Source organism: Canis lupus, chromosome 20, assembly GCF_003254725.2.
Source record: "Canis lupus dingo isolate Sandy chromosome 20, ASM325472v2, whole genome shotgun sequence".
Taxonomy (NCBI): domain Eukaryota; kingdom Metazoa; phylum Chordata; class Mammalia; order Carnivora; family Canidae; genus Canis; species Canis lupus.
In genome coordinates, this window is record NC_064262.1 from 24740668 (window position 1) to 24753225 (window position 12558).

General features: G+C 39.8%; 1 long non-coding RNA gene across 1 annotated transcript in view; it reads left to right on the forward strand.

Annotated features, from left to right (window-relative positions):
- The window catches only part of LOC118351624 (uncharacterized), a 107542-nt gene extending 95229 nt beyond the window's left edge, over nt 1–12313 (forward strand). The window contains exon 3 of the long non-coding RNA XR_007404323.1: nt 10935–12313. This is a non-coding gene — a long non-coding RNA (uncharacterized LOC118351624). The remainder of the gene's footprint in view (nt 1–10934) is intronic.
- The last annotated feature ends 245 nt before the right edge of the window (nt 12314–12558 follow it).

Genomic DNA, 12558 nt, shown 5'->3' on the forward strand with positions numbered 1-12558 from the left:
ATTCTGATGCATGCTCAAGTATGAGAATCTGCTTCCTATTTCCTTTTTTAATAGCTGTGTAACATCATATCAAGTTAACATACCATGGTTTTGTTATTTCAATTTTTACATTATTATATACAATGTTGGCAACAGGCTTATTCATATATACGGCTTTCCTCTATTTTTCAATTTTTCATCAGAATGGAATTATTAGGGCAAAGAGTAGGATCATGTTTATATCACATTTTTTTACCTAATTATTTTCCAAAAACATGTTTATACTGCTGCTTCAGAACCCTGAGTGAATAAGTTTTCCTATAACTGAACAAACCTGAAGTGTTTTCCTTTAAAGTAGGTCATTTAACTGATAATCTCATAACTTAAAGTGATACCTTATTTCAGTTTGCATATTTATTACTAGTAAAGGAGAATATTCTGTTTGGAATTAATATTTTAATTGTGAATTATATTTTAATGCCTCCTATCCAATTATCAATTACTTTGTAGTTCTTAAAGATTATTTTTTAAAATTCTATTTATTTACTCATGAAAGACACAGAGAGAAAGGCAGAGACATAGGCAGAGGGAGAAGCAGGATCCCTGTGGGGAGCCTGATGCAGAACTCGATCCCAGGACTCTGGGATCATGATCTGAGCCAAGCCAGATGTTCAACCATCAGGTGCCCTAGTTATTAAAAATTAAATGAGAGTTTTACATATATGTATGTGTGTGTATGTATTTGCACATAGTGCTTCTTGTCTCGCTTTTACTATTTTTTTTAACTTATCTTTGTGTGACTTTGACAAAGTCCACGGGATTTTTAAAAATTATAATATAGTACATTTCATTTAGAAGATGTATTTGTGGTTTTGAAATTAGGGAATAGACTCTATTGTACCTTAAAAAATAGGTCTTATGAATGTGAAATAGGCTAGGCTTGGGTCAGCTTCAGTAACAAATTTAATCAGAATCTCAGCAATTTTCACACAACAAAGGTTTATTTTGTACTGATGTTACATGTTCAGTATAGCTCAACAAGACAGCTCTGTATTCAGACACCCAGGCTCCTGAGAGTGCTACCATTATGTAGCTGTGCCATCGCATAACAGGGGTGCTCTGTGGAAGGGTAATTGAGTGTGCAGGTAGCTTAAGTGCCTTGGCTCTGAAATAATCCATACTCTGCTTACAGATAAGGCCTCATGGCCAGTATTAGTCACATGGCCTCTACTAACTACAAAGGAAAATGAGAAATATGTGAAAATGCAACTATTTGGCAAATGTTAGTATTTTAATTGTTCTCACAGTGTGATGAACTATCTATAATACATATTATAGGCATTCATTTATTCGTTTACTTGTATCAGGAAGGGTTCAGACAGGGACAGTGGTACTTCCCTCTATTTTAGCTGTGATTAATTTTTTAAAAAGATTTTATTTATTTATTCATGAGAGACACACACAGAGAAAGAGAGGCAGAGACACAGGCAGTGGGAGAAGCAGGCTCCATGCAGGGAGCCTGACATGGGACTTGATCCTGGGTCTCCAGGATCACGCCTTGGGCTGAAGGCAGCGCTAAACCACTGAGCCACCCGGGCTGCCCAGCTGTGATGAATTTAAGATAGGAATTGAGAGCTTATTCAAATATCAGAAGTTCTGGTGAAGTAAAGATTGGGGATGGTCACACAGATTCCAGCTGAGAGTTTTGAAGCAGGTGGTCCCATTGAGCTCTTCGACCCTGTTGGAATCCTCACATCTCTGGGAATTTCCTACGAGCTCCCTCTGTAGGAATGAGGTATGTTTTTTATGAACTCACCAGGAAGCTGCTGCAACATCTCTGACCACATGTCTGGCTATAGCTGCCTCACAGAATCAAGTATTTTCCTTTTCTTTCATCTTCCAAATCTTATACTTGTGCTTCTGGAGTGTCTACTCTAATCCAGAATGATGTGAGGATGGGGACCCAGGGATGTAACCCCTAACATCTCCTCTACAAAACAGAGGAGATCTTGTAAGGCTAGCAGTGAGGCCAGGTTGGCAGGAGACAGACTGGTGTACTCCTTCATTAGCAGGGGGCAAAAAAAGAAGCTCATAGCACCGAAGGTAATGTGTATATCTGGGTCTCTGTTGCCTCACTTTCTGAGTGAAGTTGACATTTGATATTATTCACTTGAATAATAAAATATCTTCTAGCACTAGTTTGAAATAAGTGGTAGTCTTCTCTCAAGTAGCTTTTCACACATTCTGAAAACCACAAGGTCAGAATGAAGATAGGGATAGTCTAGTCCTTGCCTCAACTGTCAAAGAGCTAAAAACCTTTATATGAGGACAAGACTTAATATAAGCAAAGTGACTAATATTTCACATAAGATTATATATAACTGTATGAAATGTCATGCTTCAAGTCACAGTTGAAGAAATAAACACCTGGATGAAGAGCTATCATACTTAGAGCTCAAAAGACTAGGAAAACACCTGTGTGTTTTTTTTCTTAGAGTGTAAGAGTGAAATGTGGTATCTCTTGTTTGCTTGCAGTTCACACAGGGAAATAGAAATTATTCTTCTCATTTTCAGGTACAAAAAAATTGGAGATAGAAATTAAGGATTAAAATTTGGAAGCCCTGGAGAGTAAAGGTCAAGGATGCCACTGCCAAAAGTCAGGAGAGCCAATACAGAGATCTTGGCCAAAAGCTTCGAAGCAGATAGGAACCTGTTGTTAATGAGGTAAAAAAGCTATTAATCAAATAAACTAGTTGACAATGCAGAAAACTAGCTATTAATGAGATAAAATACTGACACTAAGCTGTCATGAAAAACACACAGAGGCAGGAGCCCAGGCATAATACTAATGCTGAAATAATGGTCTGCCCCCGCCCCATCTACCACCACCACCACCACCACCACCACCACCACCACCACTACCGCCATATTTTTAAGATTATTTTATTATTATTATTTTTTAAGATTTTATTTATTTATTCATGAGATAGAGGCAGAGACATAGGCAGAGGGAGAAGCAGACTCTTTGTAGGGAGCCCGATATGGGACTTGATCCCCGGACCCGGGATCACGCCCTAAGCTGAAGGCAGATGCTCACCACTGAGCTACTCAGGTGTCCCTCGTTAAGATTATTTTAATGCAGTATTTAACAGGGAATATCTCTAAGGCAGCCTCTTGGATTGGCCTATAACTGACCTTGCATTTGGACATAACTTACCTAAGAGTACAGGGATGGGTATAATTTTCCTCTAGCATGGAGGCTCAGGATCAGCAGTGGCTTCCTGCCAGACTGTGTTGAGAAGGATTCTGAGCTACATCTGAATTCAGCATGAAAGGCTTGGTTTGAGTGCAATGGCTATTGTTGTGTAGAAGGGGCTACTGTGACTGCCTTCCATGTATTTGCCCTCTGTGACTTCTTACTTTAATCTTCCTACCTTCTGAGGAGCAATGATTCTTTTTTGCTAGGCTCCATGTGACCTACTAATTTAATGCCTTTGTTCCCTGTCTTTGATACACTGTACATTAATATGCCTACTGTGCCTGTAAAACATAGAATATAATATGATTTTCAAGACAAACAATAGATTGCTTTGCTTCTTAGATCTTTGAAATCTTTTCTTCTCTTGCCACACAGCAAATCCTGGAGACACCAAGAGGGACCCCAGGGATCTTATCAAGATGGCCGAGCAAAGGTCTTGCCCCCTTTGAGTCTCAGTGTGATGAAAGTGAAGCCAATTCCAAACAAACAATATTATTAAATTCAAGACTCAGATCTCTTACCCTCCCCATACTGACATTTATTATCTGTAGAATCACAGCAAGCTACAATATCCAAGCAGTTGATTGGAGTTACTCAGTAAATAACATCTGATGAAAAGAAAATGAGGTGGTAAAGAGACCCTTGAGAAATTAGAAAATAGCCTTCTAGGCTTTGAACCTATTCATCATTTACGAAGGCGTTGAATAATATAGCAAGCCTAAGAACCAGCAGCAACCTGCTTCCAAGTCCTGAAAATACTAAATCAAATAGTTGAATAGTCCAGCTTGAGGAATTGTTCAAAGTTGAATCGAAATAAGCTTTGATTAAGGACGAAAAAACCAGAAAAGTTAATCTTCAAGTTTAACAGAAAGGCTTAAAAGAGCCGTTACAAACAACATGAATTATTCAGGGTAGGGATATTGTGACTTGCCTTTTATACACATAAGGCTCAAATGTCTGGTCTCAAACCCAGTGCAAATAAATTGATTTGTATCAGTTGAGCAATGTTTGGATGAGAAGAAAAGATGAGCCCATCTTCCTTAGTACTCTAGCTTTGTTTTCTATAACAATAGGTAGTGAACTTTCAGCCCCAGGCATTTTTGTTATTGCAATAGAATAGGAGAGAAAAGCCCTCATGCAACAGACTTCTGTGGGGCAAATGAATTCTTCTGGAAATGTCACCCCTAAATCATTTCTACGTACAACCTTGGATACCCAAAGGAAGCAAAACAGTAAAATCACACCTCTGGGCTCCTTTGAGCACATAGTAGGCTTGGTGATTAGATCTTGATATTAAAATGTTTTTCATGAGAGCAAATAACAGGTAACAGACATCCTGTTGCTATTCTACCCCCATCTTTTCCAAGCAGACTGCTCTAAGTCTCCCCTAGCTGCCCCCACTTCTAAGTTCTTATAACACTTTGGACATCCTTCTACTGGATATTTCTTAGGGGCACTGTGGGGTAAGCAGAGCATGACCTTTGGAATTAACACCAAACCCAACTATGCAAGTTATCTGTCTTCTCTGAATCTTCACTTCTTTGTATAAAAGCTTTATGAGATCATCCTCAGGATGATGGAAGTTGCTCACTAAATGGGAGTATTTACTATTAATTAGACTAAGAGTCCTTAGGAATAGGGGTTCTGACTTAGTGTACATCCCATATAGGATACCAGCACATAGAAGATATTTTTGGAATAAGTGGTCTTTGTGGCTCAGGTGTCATTCCAAGTAACTACTTGTTCTTTGCAGTGTGTTTCCATAATTTGAGGCCTTCTTCTCCTAAAGCCTTCTTTGCAGGGTATTTCAGAGCTGGTGTACATGTCATTCTCATGCCCACAAATGAGTTTGTAAGGTCTTACTCTGTTACATGTGTCATATCTGACACACTACACGGAAACAGGACCAGTTAGCCAAGGGAGAAAAGGGGAGATAGGTAAGAGAGGGCTGGATGATTAGAGGGGAAGCCTAAAAGCTTAAGAAGTTCAAGTGCTAAATGTAACATTTATTTTTGCAGTAGCTTATCTGTAGTCACTGTACCTTCATCCTTGCACTCTTATTTATCCATTTATCAAACATTTACTGAATTCTATTGTTCAGGGTAACATGCTGGGAGATATAGGAAAGCATCAGGGGAAGGGGGCAGGAGGAAGAGAGAGCAAGTAAGCGAACATGTGCCCAAGGATTTAAAGTTTCCCAGGGAAGGTAAAACATAGATTATAATAAAATAGACTCCAAGTTCACATGATGCTATTCCTACTAGAAAATCTTTTCTGGGTTCTCAGGACTTCTCATTTCTTTTAAATTTTATTTATTTATTCGAGAGAGAGAGAGAGAGAGAGAGTGAGAGAGACACAGACAGAGGGAGAAGCAGGCTCCATGCAGAAGCAGACTCGATCCCAGGACTCCAGGATCAGGCCCTGGGCTGAAAGCAGGCGCTAAACCGCTGAGCCACCCAGGCGTCCCAGGACTTCTCATTTCAATCCAACTTTTTATTGTTGTGATTTCTTTCTTAAATTCCACTTCCCCTCTACAATCTGTTCTAGCCAGTTCATCTAACTCTCCTTTGAAACATGGCCTCTTTGCATCTTCCATTCTCTGTCTGAAAACTCCCTTACCCTTCATCTCTGCCTGACTTAATTTTCTCCACATTCTTGAAAGGCCAGCTCAAAAGCCACTTCTTCTGTGGTGTCCTCCCTGAGTGCCTGAAGACCCAATCTTTCTCTCCTTTAGGTGCTTGAAGTACTATATACCTATTGTTCACAATGGAAATGAAAGTTGAGAAGCTATCTAAATTTTACAAACTGAGTGTGGTAGGATGTTTAAGTCACCATGCAAAAACAGAGGTGTGGCGGGAAGGACAGAGTTTAGGGAGATGTGGTTGGACAAGATGCCTGGTGAGCACTGGGGAGTCCAGTCTGCAACTCAAGAAAGGCTATGGCAGTGGTGTGGATTTGGGTCTCATGCACAGAAGTGGAAATGGATGTTTGAAATGAATGGGGCACACAGCAAAGAGAATAAGCAGAAGACTGAGCAGAGAGACTTGAGGAGTGTCTAAGTTTCAAGGCTAAAGAAAAGGAGAGGAACTCGTGAAAGAGATTGAGCAGGTAAAATGAAAAACTACTGCATATAGGGAAACCAAAGGAGAAGTTCAAGCAGAAGTTAGGAAAAACAGGAAGACAGTAAAGAAAAGTAAGATGACTATACCATCTACTTCCTGGACAGTCAATTATCTTATGTCCTTGAGGCTCAAGCGATGTGCGAATTTATATTGCCATATGACCATATAATTGCTCTCAGGTCACTGTTGCAATACAGGTCATAGCAAATGTTGGCTGGAAAGAGCTCCCACAGGCAGATCAGTCCAGAATTATACTGCACAAGTTAACATTTCTTGAAGGAGACATTTTGGAGCTGCTTAGAGGAAAGTCATCAGAGTTAAACGGAAAAAAAAAAAAAAAGAAGAGGAGATAAGACTCCTATATTCTTTCCCTATGCTTGGAGTCTAGTGAGCACACATAAACATGCTCCAGGTTTTAGCTAAGAGGACTTTACTAATTAATATGGATAATAGGTACAAGACATATTTAGGGTAAGTCAGTGACTGTAAATAACTAAGATGAGATGTCACAAGGTCAAAAAGAGAAAAAAATGGAAAGAGGGAAAAGAAAGCCTGTTCTCGGGTTAAACATCTGACTGACAAGTGTTCTGTTGAGATTGTAGAAATGAGTCAGCTGAATGAGTCATCCACTCAGCCTCCAAAAGTCTCACCAATGAACCTCCTAATTTGAACATGTAATTGTTTACTTTTATAACTCTGCTCTGAGATAATTGCCTGTAGACGCATAAAGATTGATGTCACTGAGAGAAGGACAAAAAAAGGACTTTACATCCCAAGTTCCTAGTGTTCTCAAGTGAGAAAGGGTAGGCTCCTTCCTCACTAACTAGCAAACTCTGCTGAATAAAGTCTAAGTCGGACACGAAAGGCACAAGTTGCAAAGAGTAGAGTAGGCAGCAGGTGAGAGAGATTATTTACATGACCCTGGGTAAGCCAAGCATAGTTAAAAACAGTGCTGATACACATGAAAAGATGCCCAACATTACTAATCATTAGGAAAATATTAGTCCACATTTACAACGAGATACCAGGATTATATCCGGGAGGATGACTGCTGTCAAAACAAACAAGGAACAAGCTCAGTGTTGGTGAGGGTGAGGAAAATTAGAATCCCTGTATACTGTTGGTAAGAATGTAAAATGATGCAGCCACTGTGGGCAACAATGTGGCTGTCCCACAGAAGATTAAAAATAGAATTGCCATGTGATCCAGGAATTCTACTTCTGTCTGCTAGCAGATAAATTGATTTTTTTTAATGTGGTATATGCATACAGTGGAATAATATTCAGCCTTAAAAAGGAAGGAAATTCTGACACATAGCTGAGCCTTGAGGAAGTTCTGTTAGGTGGAATATGCCAGTTACAAAAAGAAAAATACTACTTTATTCCACTTATAATGAGGTACCTAGAGTGGTCAAATTTCATAAAGAAAATAGAATGGTTTCCAGGAGCTGAGAAGAGGGGGGAATGGGGTGTTGTGGAGTTGTTGTTTAATGGGGACAGAGTTTTAGTTTTGCAAAATCAAGAGTTCTGGAGATTGGTTGCACAACATTGTGAATGCATTTAATACTACTGAGCTGTATATTTAGAAATAATTAAGATGGTAAATTTTATGTTGTCTATTGTACCACAATTTAAAATTTTTTGAAATGATGACAATAGGTATATTCATTCATTTAACAAATATTTGAATGGTCACTATGAGCCAGGCACTCTTCTGCTCTTGGGGAACACAATCAGTAACCCAATATGCAAAAAAATCTTACCCTTATGGAGTTGACGGTATAGAAAGACAAGCAAAATGAATAAAATGTGCTGTATTCAATGGAGAAAAGTGCTCTGGAGAAAAAGCAGAGATTAGGGGGATAGGATGTGTCCGAGTTGCCAAATGTAGGGGTAGGTTGGGAAGACTTGACCACCCAGGTAATGTGTGAACAGAGTCCTAATGGTGAGGGCATACAGCATGGACATAACAGGAGAAGAGGAGTTCCCTTGGAAGGAAGCCACTGCAAAGGTGGGAAGCTGACCTGCTGCATGTAAGGGGCAGCCAGAAGGCCAGTGTGACTGGAACAAAGTGAGGTTGGGGATGAGGGCTAGGGGCCGAGGAGACCAGCAAGAAACTGAGGTGGTAATGCCCAGGAAAGATGTCAGTGGCATGGATCAAGGTAGTAACAATGGACAGAGCAAGAAAAGTTCATTATCCAAGTAAAGCTAGCAGGATTTATTGATGAATTAGGGGGAAGAGTGTAGGGAAAAAGAGAGGAGTCAAGAATGCTCTAACATAGTGGTTCTCAACCAGGGATGATTTTGTCCCCCAGGGAACATGTTTCAATGTCTGGAGAGAGTTTTGGTTGTCACAGTGGGGGGCGTGAGGTACAGTTTGCTACTGGCATCTAGTGGGTAGAGGCTAGGAATATTGCTAAAGATGCTATAAGGCACATGATAGCCCACACACAACAAATAATTATCTGGTCCAAAATGTTAGTAGTGCCAAGATTAAGAAATCCCGCTCTCAGGTATTAGGCCTAATAATTAGGATAAATGACAAAGAAGGCCAGAGAAGGTAATTAATTAATTTGAGGTCAGGCTCAAGACTCCCAACCTGGAAAATGAGAGAATAGTCATAATAATAGCTTACTTTTATTAATACACATACTGCCTCAGGGATGATGAGCAACACATTGAATGACCCCTCTAATCCTTACAGCCATGCTAGGAGGGATGTTTTGACATCCCCCAATATATAGATGGGAACACAGATGGTTTAACCATTTGTAGTACACAGAGGACCTTGGATTAAACCAAGATGTGTTGAAATCTAAAGTTTAGGGTCTTAACAGCGTGCCACACAGGCTTCCTGAATTCATCATGTTCCCAAGTAAAGTCATACAATGAAGGCAGTATGAGCAAAAGATATGCATACATATATTTATTTTTATGATAGTTTTCTAAAACATGAATCCAGCAACATGAAAGAACATTTTGTGCTGAATTGCCGCAACCAAGACACTGAATGACACTGTTAGCTGCCTAGAACAATAAGAATGGTGAGAAATTCCTACCATCAAAGACCTGGCACCGTGCATCTGACTCCCACTTGGGGAACTGGTGGTGGAGAGATCTCCGACCTTCTCACAGTGTCTCTGCTTTCCTGGCCTCCTAGTTAGCTCCTAACTCAGCAAAGCTCAGAGTCACCTGGGTAATTTTTAGGTTTACAAGAGAAATGATGAACAAACTGAAATTTTCCAGAAATTCAGATAGGCAGCTCACGTGTGTGTGTGTGTGTGTGTGTGTGTGTGTGTGTGTGTGTATTATTCTACACTGACTTTGGGGTGATGGCTGGGAATGGGTTGAGACCTCAGCAGGGAACATGGTGAGACTCCTCATGAGATGGACAGCAGGGAGCGGACGACCGTGCCTAATGTGTAGCCAGCCTCCAGGCCGGGCAACAAAGGCGAAGGCACCCGTTCTGCATGCAGAGACAAAGACAGCAGCATTTCTGTCCCTCTGCATTTCCACTCCTTCCCAGAACTTTTGAATCATATTCAGAAAGGAAATGGCAGAGAAGAAAGGGACTTTGTCCACTCTCCTTTTCTGCCGCTACACCATCTGTTTTCAGAATAGAGACTATTGCTTAATTATTTCACCTCGAGTTTTGCATTTCCATACATGTTTTTAATTATAGGAAATACCCAGCAGACTTTTAAACTGAGTTAAAGTCAGTTAAGGATTTGCTTTATGCACAGCCCTCTCCCCAGGACCTGCCCTGTAGGAGATAATGTATAAATAGGCACTAAATTTAATAAGCCAACCTAAACTCTACATGCTTGGAGTGAAAGTCCCCTCCTCCATGGTGCCATTGGAGGACCTCTCTGCTCTGAATCCCATCGGGTTTCTTCCCCTGCATCCCATCATACTCTACTGCCTATGCTGCTCATTCATGAGAAAAAAATTTTATTGAGTACTAAATCGGTGCCTTCTACTGTTCTAGAAACTGAGGATATAGCAGTGACAAAACTTCCTGCCCTCCTAGAGCTGATGGTCCAGTCTCTGAGACTTATTGAATATGCCCCATGTACTGGTTAAATTTTTGTATATATCATTTGTCTCTGCAAGTGGATTGTAAAGGTTTTGAAGTAGATTTATATATGTATAAATATATATACATGTTTGTAGCTTTACAAATATACAAATATATATACAAATATAGAAATACAAATATAGAAATATATATATATATAATTTTTTTGTACCTGTGCTTTCAATACTCTATCTTAAGAGCAGTAGATGCTCACTAAATGTTTGTTTCAGAATTCGGGTACATTAGAATTCTCAAATCCTGCTAGTAGTATACTCATGGGAGATCATTGTCAGTGGTGCCCACCCTGGTTGCGTGATTATTTACACTATAGTTAGCAATGTAAAGTACCTACAAGGGGTGAGTTTGTAAAATAAACATCATCTTCCCAGCTGTATAAAACACTATGTACAGAGGGGAAAAAATATAAAATGAGGCCAGCATCACTACTTAATGGGCGATCTAAGTTCCTGCTTATTTTTCTTGTTTTTCACTTCTAGGAACTTCAATAAGCTGGTTCTACATCTGAAGAGTGGAGATTTACCAGGTCGGCTGTGATGTTACTGAAGCCCCATGAGATAACATCTGGTGACAGAACAAGGCAAGTGCTCTGATCACCATGGACAGTTATATGTGGCTTTGGACAATATGCAGCCCATGGTGGTTACATGGTGATTTGGGCAGCTCCTTGCATGGAAAGCTCTTGGTCTTAGAGTTGCTCTTCTGGAAGAACAAGGAATTATTTGAAGAGCCCAAATCTCAGTTGGTCTTGATTGGTATTTATCAATGAAATGTCTTTGGGAGAAGGGCTCCAAGAGAGAACTACCTCAAATAAATTTCCCGTCTGCTTGCTGATGCTTCAGGCAGGGCATTCTTTACCCTAATTAGACAAAGCTAAAAAATGCAATTATGAAAAGTCATACATTCCCTCCAAGGGAAAAAACAATTGATTAGTAAAATCTTTAAAGTCTTCATTCATACCAAAGACAGGCCATCTTAGATAAATCCATACTTTATAATCTAGTCACTATTTGTATAAAGAAGAAAATATCTTGAACAAATGCCAAATCCATTACTTATATCAGAGTTATTTGATATATATTTTTTATGCCAAAAACACGGTAAATCTGTTTCAAATAATGGAAGTTGTAAGGTCAACTTTTTAGTCCTAAATAGTGTTTTCTAGTGTAGAGTTTTGGCAGATAACCATAGAGGATATATATACAGTTTTCCTTTTTCTTTTCTTTTTTTGTTTTAAAGACTTTATTTATTTATTCATGAAAGACACAGAGAGAAGGCAGAGACATAGGCAGAGGGGGAAGCAGGCTCCCTGTGGGGAGCCCAATGTGGGACTGGATCCCAGAACTCTGGGATCATACCCTGAGCCAAAGGCAGATGCCCAACCACTGAGCCTCTCAGGCATCCCAGTTTTCCTTTTTCTTAGTTCCTCATCCATTTTTCTTCAAATATTACCAATGAGTAACCTCTCTTTTCCTACTTCATCTGCCTTATAACATAGGCAAATTGAATTTAGCTCCAAAATTTTTGTTGACTGCTGGTCCAGTGTTTGGTGCTGTGCAGGAACCCAAAAATAAGTAAAATGAGACCCATGGTTTCTGAGAGAGAGTTCTACTGTGATGTAATAAAACTGGATCCCAAGTGGTCACAAAAACTGAATTATTCAGACTGTCATTACAGGGAAAGTATCGTACTTGAAACTCAGCTGAACTTGCAAAGCAAGTCGCCTAAGTTTGTATGTTGATATGCTGATTTGTTTTCAAATCAAACTGTTTTGAATAGATATGTATGTAAGATTTCTTTTCACAAGTTGTTTCCTCTTTGTACCTGCTCCAGCAGCAGTTTGCCCATACTTTGACTGTTGCACCTGTTTGGTTGTACTATGATTATTTGTTAAATAAATGAGTTAAATTATGTGTTCAGTCGCCTCAACTAGATACTAAACACTGCCAGGCCAAAGATAGTCTTTCTTGTTCATGCTCATTTTTGCATCAACAGTATCTAGTGCCACAGCTGCTAAAAAGGTGGGTTCAGGGACGCCTGGGTGGCTCAGCGGTTGAGCGTCTACCTTAGGCCCAGGGCGTGATCCTGGAGACCGGGGGTCAA